This window comes from Chiloscyllium punctatum, chromosome 13 (assembly GCF_047496795.1).
Source record: "Chiloscyllium punctatum isolate Juve2018m chromosome 13, sChiPun1.3, whole genome shotgun sequence".
NCBI lineage: Eukaryota > Metazoa > Chordata > Chondrichthyes > Orectolobiformes > Hemiscylliidae > Chiloscyllium > Chiloscyllium punctatum.
In genome coordinates, this window is record NC_092751.1 from 44276747 (window position 1) to 44289461 (window position 12715).

Genomic DNA, 12715 nt, shown 5'->3' on the forward strand with positions numbered 1-12715 from the left:
AAAAGAGAGCAAATCTACAATGCTCTGAGAGAGACAATTACTTTGGAGGAGTTTAAGCATTCACAAAGTGCAACCTCATTTGGAAGATACTAGAGATATAAAGACAAGACTGGCAGCTGAAGAGGCTGATGATTATGACTAGTGATTATTGTTACAAAACTTGTTTTGGCTTCCAGAGTCAATTTCAGTCCATGATGGATAGAAATTGGGGCAAAGAGAAATCCCGACGTAGAAAGGGAGACGTAGATCTCCGTGAAGGCAATACCTGAACGAGGCAAAGAAGATTTAAAAAAAACTCCGGTGTTTTCATTGCAACAAATTAGGGCACATGAAATCACTGTTTTGGTGGGTTCAGAAAAAAAACACAGACGCAGGAAAAAGGAATAAATCTGGGAGTTTTGATGGAGCGGTAACAGAATGCACAGTGGAAACTAGAAAGCTGCATCAGAGTGTATAATCTGATTGGAGGTTTGTTACGGAGGGAGTGCCAGATCTGCTTAGAAAATATACCTGTAAAGGGAAAGTTTATTCACATACGGCAGGTAAAGAGGATGCAATATTAAGAGACACAGGATCCTCTGTGAATAGACAAGGAGATATGTACTCCTGAAGGAATATTCCCAGAAAAAGTACTGCGAAAGGCAATTCACCATGAGACATAAGGTGCAAAATTATGTAAAGTGAGCATGTCCAGAAAAGTGTGGGGAAATTGTGGTAGAGGTATTGGACAAACTCTCTGCTCCAGGAATACAATTTGTCCTTGCGGAAAAAATAGCTGATTCAGTGGTAGGATTACTGCCACTCTCGTTGAAAAGTGGATATGCAGGCAACTGAATCAATGTAGGAATCTCATCCTGGAAACTTTCCTGATTGTGGGTAATAAATTCCCAATGACACCAGTTGAAACAGAAAATATCAAAAATGTAAAGATAAGGAAGTTTAAGTGGCATGAGCAGATACTTTGTTCCATCAGACATTTGAGACAAAACAGGAGCAAGTAGGTGATCATGTGAATATTTTTTGCTCAGCTAAACTAATTGAGTCACAGCAGAAAGATAAATGTTTAAAGCAGTTGTATCAAAAAGCACAAACGTTAGGAATTTTGAATGTATCCCTGAGCTTTATTACCTCAAAATTGATGACTAAATGAGGAAATAGAGACTATCATATATTCAAGGAGATGAGAAATGGGAAGAGATTCATCAAATCACATTGCCAATGGGGTACAGAAATGAGGTGATGCGAATGGTGCTTGAGTTACCAGCTAGAAGTCAGTTAGGAGTGAGGGAAAAAAAAAACCAGACTGACTACGGAGACATTTTACTGGCTTGGACTGCAACAGGATGTAGTTGAATTTTGCCAGATGAATCACACATGTCAGGTAATTGGAAAAGCACATGCGATAATACAACCTGCACCTTTCTTAAATTTTCTGGCATTTGAGGAACCTTTTATAGGAGTCTTAATTGATTGGCTAGGTCCCAGACCACAATCAAAAGATTGGGCATCAGTATTTTTTAAACAATAATGGATGCATCGACTAGATTTCCAGAGGCCATCCCAAGGTTCAGTATCACAGCCAGAAGAATTGCAAAGGAATTTTTAAATTTAAAAAAATAGATACGGACTACCAATGAAGACACAGTGAAATCAAAGTTCAAGCTACACATCGAATTAATCACTATAATGTCTTAGGAATGAAGCAATTCAAATCTACTGCAAACTATCCACAATTGCAGGGAGCACTAGAAAGGTGACATTGAACATTAAAGACCATGTTGAGGGCTTATAATCAGGATTATCCAGATGATTAGGGTTAGGGAATTCCATTTGTACTTTTTGTGATCAGGGATACCCCCAATTAACAGAGCAAATTCATTCCATTGGAATTATTTTTGGGGCATTAAGTGAGGGGACCATTAAAATTGATTAAGGAGAAAATAGTAAATTAGAGTTCAAAGGCCACACATTGGGATTAGGTCTCAAAATTTAAGGAACGATTAATAGCGCTGGGGAGTTGGTTCGACATCATTTAAAAGAAATGCAACATATAATAAAACAGGAAGCGGACAGGGAATAAAAAAAATGCAATTTTGCGATCGGGGATAAGATATTACTGTTACTTCCAGTTATAGGTGAACCTAGAAAAGCAAGGTTTAGTAGGCCTTATGAAATACAACGGATATTGAGTGAAAGTAACTACTTGATAGGGACTCCAGATAGAAAGAAATCTCACAGCGTATGTCATGTGAATATGCTCAAAATGTACTTTGACAGGTAAGGACAGCCAGAGAACAAGGTGTTAATGATTACGGCACAGAAGGAAAAAACAACTTCAGAGGATTCTGATTCGGACATTCCTCAAATTAAAGTGGACAATGAGGTAGTTGTTTAAAAATGTGTTGCGAGAAAAGTGCAGCAGGTCAGGCAGCATCAAAGGAGAAGGAGGATCGACGTTCCGGGCATAAACCCTTGTTCAGGAATGAGGAGGGTGTGCCAAGCAGGCTAAGATAAAAGGTAGGTAGGAGGGACTTGGGAGTGGGGCATTGGGAATGCGATAGGTGGAAGGAAGTTAAGGTGAGGGTGATAGGCTGGAGGGGGGTGGGGGCGGAGAGTTCGAGAAGAAGATTGCAGGTCAAGAAGGCGGTGCTGAGTCTGAGGGTTGGGACTGAGAAAAGGTGGGGGAGGGGAAATGTGGAAGAAGGAGAAATGTGCATTCATCCCTTGTGGTTGGAGGTTTCCTAGGCGAAAGATGAGTCGCTCTTCCTCCAGGCGTCGTGTTGCCATGGTCTGCCAATGGAGGAGGCCAAGGACCTGCACATCCTTGGTGGAGTGGGAGAGGGAGATAAAATGTTGAGCCACAGGGTGGTTGTGTTGGTTGGTGCCGGTGTCCCAGAGGTGTTGACTGAAACGTTCTGCAAGTAGGCTGCCTGTCTCCCCAATGTATAGGAGACCACATCGGGTGCAGCGGATGCAGTAAATGATGTGTGTGGAGGTGCAGGTGAATTTCTGATGGATATTGAAGGATCCATTGGGGCCTTGGAGGGAAGCGAAGCGGGAGGTGTGGGTGTAAGTTTTGCATTTTTTGCAGTTGCAGGGGAAGGTGCCAGGAGTGGAGGTTGGGTTGGTGGGGGGTGTGGATCTGACAAGGGATTCGTGGAGGGAGTGTTTTTTTCTGGTACGCTGATTGGGGTGGGGAGGGAAATATATCCTTGGTGGTGCGGTCCGTTTGGAGGTGGTGGAAATGACGAAGGATGATCCGATGTTACTGGAGGTTGGTGGGGTGGTTGGGGAGGACTAGTGGGGTTCTGTCCTGGTGGCGATTGGAGTGGTGGGGTTCAAGGGCGGAGGAGCAGGAAGTGGAGGAGATGCGGTGGAGAGCATCGTCAATCACGTCTGAGGGGAAATTGCAGTGTTTGAAGAAGGAGGCCATCTGGGTTATTCGGTATTGGAATTGGTCCTCCTGGGAGCAGATGCGGTGAAGGTGAAGGAATTGGGAATATACCCCCACCTTTTCCTCCGCTACATTGATGACTGTATCGGAGCTAACTCGTGCTCCCACGAGGAGGTTAAACAGTTCATCCACTTTACGAACATCTTCCACCCCAACCTCAAATTTACCTGGACAGTCTCAGACTCCTCCCTCCCCTTCCTAGACCCCTCCATCTCTCTCTCGGACGACCGACTCAGCACGGACGTATACTATAAACCGACTGACTCCCACATCTCTCTAGATTACACCACTTCCCACCCTGCCCACTGTAAAAAACGCCATCCCACGTTTCATTCCAGCTCCAACTCTGACATCTTCCTCGCAATGAGGAAAATTACTCCACTATATACAGTCCCTGAATAGGAGAATAATTACAATCTGACCAATTACCACACCCTCAGTCCCATCACGACTGTCACATTGGTGGGGATACGTTTCGATAGAGCGGTCAAGTAGCACCGAAATAATCAGGTCAGTATGGTTTCCAATAGATTCCCATGTGGAGATCGTGCAGTAGTGGACATATCATTGGATTATGAATCCAGACCAGGTCAATGCTCTGGCAGCTGGTGGAAGTTAAAAATAATTAATAAAACATCGATACCTAAAATCTGGTGTCAGTAATACTGTCCAATGTTGATTGTTCACATTGATATCCTTCCCCAATGTACTTTCAGGAAGTGAATCTCCCGTGCTTTCTTGGCCAAAAAGTGACTCCAGACACACAGGCATGGTCTCTGAATCGGCCAAGCGAGACACTCAATTGTAGCAAACTATTCTGAGGTCTTAAAGGATAAAACCTGACGGAACATCCGGCATCAACCTCGTTATCAGAAACGGGAGCGGGAAACACAGTTCTGTTGACACTACATAGACATCCTTCCTAACATATGAAAGTTTGTGACAACGTTTACAGAGTTTTTCCACAGACTGCACAGAATCATCGGGAGAGGAGGAGGTCATTCAACACATTGATCTTTCCCCATGCTAGTTCATTGCCGAACATTTCCTCAATGCAGTTTCCCCACACAATGTTCATATCCCAAAATATGTTTAAACATTATGAAATATAGTGCCTTTGGCCCATCAATAAACAGGGAGTTCTCTGAGAACGCTTGTTTATTAAGTATGATTTGACTGCATTGCGATTCGTGAACCATTTTCTATAAAGTGAAATATCATCCCTACTTACAATCTGTCACACCCTGTCAGAGATTTATATATCTCACTGAGATCTCCACCCATCTTCCTAAAGCCCATGGAATACAGGCCGAGTCACCCCAAACTCTGCTCCCACAACTAACCTGTCATCCCAGAGATTAGTCTGGTCATCCTTCACTGCACTCCCTCAATGTCAGGTTTGCCCTTTATAAGGTAAGGACACCAAAACTGCACACAACTCAGCACAATGTTCGAGTTGGGGTCCTACCAAGGCCCTGTACAGTTGCCGTAAATGACCCTTACTCTTGAATTCTAAATCCCCCTGAAATGAAGTTGAATATATCATCTGCTCCTGCAATATTGCTTTCAGTGACTGGTATACAGGGAAATCCAGATTCTTTTCAATGTTACAGCTCCCTACTTGCTGAGTCTATGTACACTGTATACAGCGTGCCAATGCCATTCCCAGTCTTGACTTCCATGTTCAGAACACACAGCCCTACATGGACTTGGAAGGCTGCGCAGAAATAAACAAAAATGCAGCTTAAGTTCATTTATTTATCTAATTTTTTCAACCAATCACTTTTCAAATGATAGGCTGTCATTCAACTGATCCCATCAAAGTACACAACCTCTCATTTCTGCCATTTCTCTCCATCTGCCAGGTATTTGCCCAGTCACTCCACTTGTCTCAATCACTTTGGAACCATTTTTACATCCTCCTCATCCACTCACAAGCTGACTTCATTTAGTGCTGTCAGCAGACTTGGGAGTATTGCAATTGAGCCCCTCAACCAAAAATATGATGTGTATTAGGAATTGCTGGATGCCAAATCTCGATCCTTGTTATATCCTTCAAGCCTTCCATTCAAAAAAAATGGTTTTGTTCCTACTCACTGTTTCCTGCCAACTCTCCCATTCTAAAACCATGACCATATATTAGCCCCAGTCCCATAGGATTCGAATTTGCACAATAGGCTTGGGGTTTTATCAAAAATTCTTTCTGAGATTCCAATCGTATTGCGTTGATACCTTCTCCGTAATTTTGCTCAAATATGATTCCTATTTCATAAACCTCTGTTGACTTTGTTTATGCCTATTAATATTTTCAATATTTTCCAATATTTTCTCTAAAACTTTTTAGTTGCTAATTTCATTCTATTCCCCTTTTCTCACCGGACTAAAATTCCCTAGTATTGCGAGGAAACTTTATTTATTTAGTTTTTATTCTGTGAAGGCATAACTGAAGTATTTGCTCCATTGATCTTCTATTTTCCTCTACTCAATTATCTGGTATCAGGCTGTAAGAAAGCTGCACCTTTTTCTCTTAATTTTGCCATTAATGTATTTTCAGAAGATATTACAAGTTCACTCATATACACTGTGATAAGATATTCTTCAGACACCCATCAATTCCTATCTTAAGCTATTGAATGATTGATCCTCCACAGCCATACAATCACAGAAGCACAGACTCTGTACTATCAGAAATACAGCACGTCTATATTAGCCCCACTTTCCAACACAAAACCCGTATCTGTGAATCTTATGGCATAACCATGTATTTTCTAATGTTTTTGAGGTTACCATGACAATTCCCCTCCCACGAAGTGCATCCCAGACCCCACCACAATTTGGATGAAAAACAGTCCTCAAATCCTCACTGAGCCTCAAACCCTTCACTTTAAAATTGTGTCCCTTTGATTAAAAGGACCAGCTGCTGTCTATCCACTTCGTTCATGTCCCTCGTAATCTTATCCTCCTGATTCACGTCCCCCTCAGTCTTCTCAGCTCCAAACTATACAACCCGAGCTTACCCAGCCTCTCTCCATAGCTGATATGCTCCATCACAGGGAACATCCTGGTGAATCTCCTCTGCACACCCTCAAGTGCAATCACATCCTTCCTGGAATGTAGCTCCCAGAATTACACACAGTATTCCATCTTGGCTAATGAAATTTCCGCATAGCTCTTATAATCTATGCTTCGATGTGAGAAGGCTGTTTTTACGCTCCCGTATGCTTTCTCAAATTGTGTGTTACCCTGTCCAGCCACATTCAGGTAAGTGTGGAAAAGCACCGTCTGAGCTTCCTAGTCTGCTGCCATTCATTGAGTCCTCACCTGCCTGGTTCCTTCTTCCAAAGTGCATCACCTCATATTTATCAGGTTTACATTTCATCTGCCATTGATGTGACCATCTGACCATTCCATCTGCATCTTTCTGTAACATAAGGCCTTCCTCCTCACTGCCAACTAAACGGCCAATCTTTGTATCAAACACAAACTTACTTATGACACCCCCACGCCTCATCCATATTCACAGCTGCATCCTTTATGTTAATGTTTAAAATCACAAAACATCAGCTTATTTATTTGGAGGCTAGCGTCCAATGGTGTACCACGGGAATCAATGCTGTGTCTCTTAATATTTGTGGTTCAGAGGTGTTGGTGTTGGACTGGGGTGGACAAAGTAAAAAATTGCATAACACCAGGTTATTCTCCAACCCCAAATTCACTATCAAACCGGCAGACAAGGGAGGCGCGGTAGCAGTTTTGCGCACCGACCATTACACCGCTGAGGCTAAACGCCAGCTCACGGACACCTCCTCCTACCGGCCCCTTGACCATCACCCCACCTCCAACCACCAAACCATCATCTCCCAGAATATCCATAACCTCATCACCTCAGGGGACGTCCCATCCACCGCCTCCAACCTCATAGTCCCACAACCCCGCACCGCCCGTTTCTACCTCCTGCCCAAAATCCACAAACCTGACTGCCCCAGCCGACCCATTGTCTCAGCCTGCTCCTGCCCCACTGAACTCATCTCTGCATACCTCGACACGGTCCTGTCCCCCTTAGTCCAACAACTCCCCACCTACGTTCGGGACACCACCTACGCCCTCCACCTCCTCCATGATTTTCGCTTCCCCGGTCCCCTTATCTTCACTATGGACATCCAGTCCCTGTACAACTCCATCCCCCATCACGAAGGCCTCGAATCCCTCCGCTTCTTCCTTTCCCGCCGTACCAACCAGTACCCTTCCACTGATATCCTCCTTCGACTGACTGAACTGGTCCTCACCCTGAACAACTTCTCTTTCCAATCCTCCCACTTCCTCCAATCCAAAGGAGTAGCCATGGGGACGTGCATAGGCCCCAGCTATACCTGCCTCTTCGTAGAATATGTGGAACAGTCCATCTTCCGCAGCGACATTTGCAACATCCCCCAACTTTTCTTCCGCTACATCAATGACTATCGGCGCTGCGTGGTGCTCCCACGAAGAGGTGGAACAGTTCATCCACTTTGCCAACACCATCCACCCCGACCTCAAATTCACCTGGACCGTCTCAGACTCCTCCCTCCGCTTCCTGGACCTTTCCATTTCTATCTCGGGCGACCGAATCAACACGGACATTTACTATAAACCGACTGACTCCCACAGCTACCTAGACTACACCTCCTCCCACCCTGCCCCCTGTAGAAACGCCATCCCATATTCCCAATTCCTTTGTTTCCGCCGCATCTGCTACCAGGAGGACCAGTTCCAATACCGTACAACCCAGATGGCCTCCTTCTTCAAGGACAGCAATATACCCCCCAAACGTGGTTGACGATGCCCTCCACCGCATCTCCTCCACTTCCCGCTCCTCCGCCCTTGAGCCCCGCCCCTCCAACCGCCACCACGACAGAACCCCACTGGTCCTCACCTACCACCCCACCAACCTCCATACACAGCGTATCATCCGCCGTCATTTCCGCCACTTCCAAACGGATCCCACCACCAGGGATATATTTCCCTCCCCTCCCCTATCAGCGTTCCGAAAAGACCACTCCCTCCGTGACTCCCTCGTCAGGTCCACATCCCCCATCAACCCAACCTCCACTCCCGGAACCTTCTCCTGCAACCGCAAGAAATGTAAAACATGCGCCCACATCTCCCCCCTTACATCCCTCCAAGGCCCCAAGGGATACTTTCAGATCGGCCACAAGTTCACCTGCACCTCCAAACACATCATTTACTGCATCCGCTGCACCCGATGTGGCCTCCTCTATATTGGGGAGGCAGGCTGCCTACTTGTGGAATGTTTCATGGAACACTTCTGGGACACCCGGACCAACCAACCCAACCACCCCGTAGCTCAACACTTCAACTCCCTCTCCCACTCCACCAAGGACATGCAGGTCCTTGGACTTCTCCATCGCCAGACCATGGCAACACGACGGTTGGAGTAGGAGAGCCTCATCTTCCACCTAGGAACCCTCCAAGCACAAGGGATGAACTCAGATTTCTCCGGTTTCGTCATTTTCCCTCCCCCCACTGTGACTCAGCCAAATCCCTCGAACTCAGCATCGCCTTCCTAACCTGCAATCTTCTTCCTGACCTCTCCGCCCCCACTCCCACTCTGGCCTATCACCCTCACCAGATCTCCTTCTACCTTTCGCATTCCCAACGCCCATCCCCCAAGTCCCTCCTCCCTACCTTTTATCTTAGCTTGCTGAACACACTTTCCTCATTCCTGAAGAAGGGCTTTTGCCCGAAACGTCGATTCTCCTCTTCCTTCGATGCTGACTGACCTGCTGCGCTTTTCCAGCAACACATTTTCGTCTCTATTCTCCAAAAAGGTTTATTTGGAGGCATGAGCTTTCGAAGCGTTAATTATTCATCAGGTGGTTGTGCGCTTTGATGAAACGCTTCAAAAGCTAGTGCCACTGAATACACCTTTTGGAGAATAACCTGGTGTTATGCAATTTTTAACTTTGTCCACCCCAGTCCAACACTAACACATCCGAATCACAAATATTAAGAGACATAACACTGATCCTTGTGGTACACGACTGGACACTAGCCTCCAAACACAAACAGCCATCTACCGCCACCCTCTGTCTCCTACCCCTAAAGTTGATTTGATTGCAACTTGGCAACTTGTCCTATCTGTTCCCTGGTTTTTCTGTTCCGCTGGACACTCTTGTAGAATATCTGGAGATTCTCACTAATCTTGCCTGCCAGTAGGCTTCCCTGCTCCTGTGTTAATTAGTTCCCTCCAAGTGATGAATTTCTTCCTTTTTGCAGATTTAACTGGCCTGTCCCAGATCCTGCCATTATTTGCCTTTAATGCGGAATAGAAAGTGAGGAAGAGTTCTGTTCATTTCCAACTTGTGATATGTTTTGTGAATTATTGAAATTTCACTGCAACCCACCTCTCATTTTTGAAACTCTAGAGACACTGGCCGAGTTTCCTCATCAGGCAATCTCACCATCTGAGGGATTAATCTGGAGAATGTCCATTGCACTTCCTCTGTGGTCAGTATATTCTTTCTGAGATTTGGTCACCAAAACTGTGCACAATACTCCACGTATAGTCCCACCAACACGCTGTGACACTGCTTCAACTTGTCTTTACATCAATGTTCTGACTCTCTTAAATGAAGGCGAACCAAACTGTAACTTTCCACTTACAAATGTTCCTCCGAACACCCTTCATATTCATTGCATTTACGGACTCACTGAGATCTTATAGAAACCCTTCCGAGAATCCAATATCTATAACTTCTACTCGTTCCCCATTATCTATGTTGTAAGAAACAACTGCAAACAATTCCGAAGTTTATCAAGTATGATCTCTCTACCAGAAACGCATACTGATTCTCTCCATTGTTGCTGTTAATTTCTATAAATCAAAAATGTCATCCTGTTTAATAGATTCCAACAGTTTCCCTACAGATGTCGATTAATTGGTCTGCAGTTCTCCACACTAGGTCGTCTTTCCTTTGTAGCTGTTTGGATCCCTTCCATTCATCTATAGTGCTTGGTTCACGTTTATCCACAATAGTTTCTGCCCTCTGCAGAATGTACAGGAAAACAAAACACAGTCATCGACAGTGCAATTATTACTACTGCTGGTGATTTATTTCTGACGTTTTGATGGGAAGTACATCTGTTTCGTTCGACTTAACAATGCTCAATCCAGCTCCATGTTCAAGTACTACCTTGTTACTGATATGAATTGACTTCATGTCTTTAACTCCAGAAGGCCAATATGATACTTGGAATTACTGGGTGATTTTTTGGATATTACTCCATGAAGACAGATGCAAAGGAACTGGTTATTTTCTTGGCCATTTCCCTGTTCTCCACAATAACCTCTCCTCTCCCAATTACAAATTTCCACATTTGACCTTGCTTTTATCTTGTTTCCTTTGAAATATAGATTGTTGATTTATGCAGTCTTTGTGCTCCTGTTTGTTAGCAGGCACGCTCTCTTTTTGATTTCCTTATCAGTTTCATGGCCTTCCTTTTCTGGATTGTAAACTTCTGAGAATTCACAGGTTTCCACAATATCTGGAATTCGTCTGAAGTCACTTCCTATGATTAATGCATTTTCTAATTTGTGATGTTAACCATCATTGAGTCACTTTCTCACTTTTTGGTGTTTGTACCTGAAATAAATAGGCGTATTTTTCAGACTTTGCAGGATTTCTAAAACCTCCTGGTCCTGACCAGATATATTCAGGAACACTTGAGAAGGATAGATAAGAAATTGCGGGAGCCCTGGTTGGTTCTTTTCCATCATCGCTGGTCAGGTCCCAGACGACTGGAGGGTAGTGAATACTGTGCCCTTATTCAAGAAAGGCTACAAAGGTAAATCTGGGAACTAAGGAACAGCAAACCTAAAATTCTAGTGGGTAAGTTACTTGAGAAGATTCAGAGAGATTGGATATACATGCATTTCGAAAGACAGGATGTGATTCGGTGTTTGATTAGAATTGTGCTGGAAAAGCAGAGGAGGTTAGGCAGCACCCAAGGAGCAAGAAAATCTATGTTTTGGGCAAAAGCCCTTCATGAAATTCAGCACGTCTTTGTGCATGGGCGATCATGACTCGTAAATTGCTTGGAGTTCTTTGATGAAGTGACCAGCAACGTTGAGGAGGGCAGGATGGTGTACATAGTCTATTTGCATTCCAGTCAGGCCTCAATAAGGTTCTACATGTTCCGCTGCTCTGAAAGGCGAGATCACATGGAATTGAGGGGGAGGTGGCAAATTAGGTACAAAATTGGCTTGGTGGTAGGAAGCAGAGTGTGATACAGGAAGAATGCTGGTCAGACTAGAGGGCTGTGACTAGTGGAATGCCTCAGGGGTTGGTGCTGGGACCACTGCATATTACATATGTCTATGATTTAGATGAGAATGTACAGGATTGATTTGTAAGTTTGAAGACGACACGAAAGTAAGCAGTCTCATGGCGAGTGAGGAAGGTTATCATAAATTTTAGAAATTGCAGCAGTATCTTGATCACTTGGGGAAGTGGGCTGAGAAATGGCAAATGGATTTTAATAAAGTGTAAGTTCTTGCATTTTAGAAATTCAAATCAAGGTTGGAGTTTCATGGTGAATGGTTGGGTCCTTAGGAGTGTAGTGGAACAGAGGGACCTCGGAATTCAGGTGGATGGTTCTCTGGAAGTTGATTCAGAGGTAGACAGTGCAGTGAAGAAAGCTTTTGGTACATTGGCCTTATTCAGTGTATTTCACTGAGTATCAAATTTAGGGAGTTATGTTGCAGTTATACAGGACGCTACTGAGGCCATATTGGTAGCGTTATGTTCAGTTTTGTTCACTTTGCTATAGGCCGGATGTTATTAAACTGGAAAGAATGCAGAAAAAATTATAAGGATGTTGCCAAGGACTCAATGGACTGAGTTATAGGGAGAGGTTGGACAAGCTAGGCCATCTTAATTTTGTGTGTGTGTGAAACTGAGGGAGGATCATATTGAAGTCTGTAAGATCATGACAGGCATGGATAGAGTGAATGTACCCTGTCTTTGTTTTCCCCATTTTTGGGCAATCACAGATCAGTTTAAAGTCAGAGGAGAAAGAATAAAAGGGAATCTGAGGAACAACCTTTTTACACACAGGGGCTGGTACGCATATGAGATGAGCTGTCAGAGGAAGTGATTGGTTAACAACATTTAAAAGGCATTTGGACAAATACAAGGATAGGAAAGGATTAGAAGGATACGGGGCAATGGCAGGGAAATGGGGTGAGCGTGGATGGACATT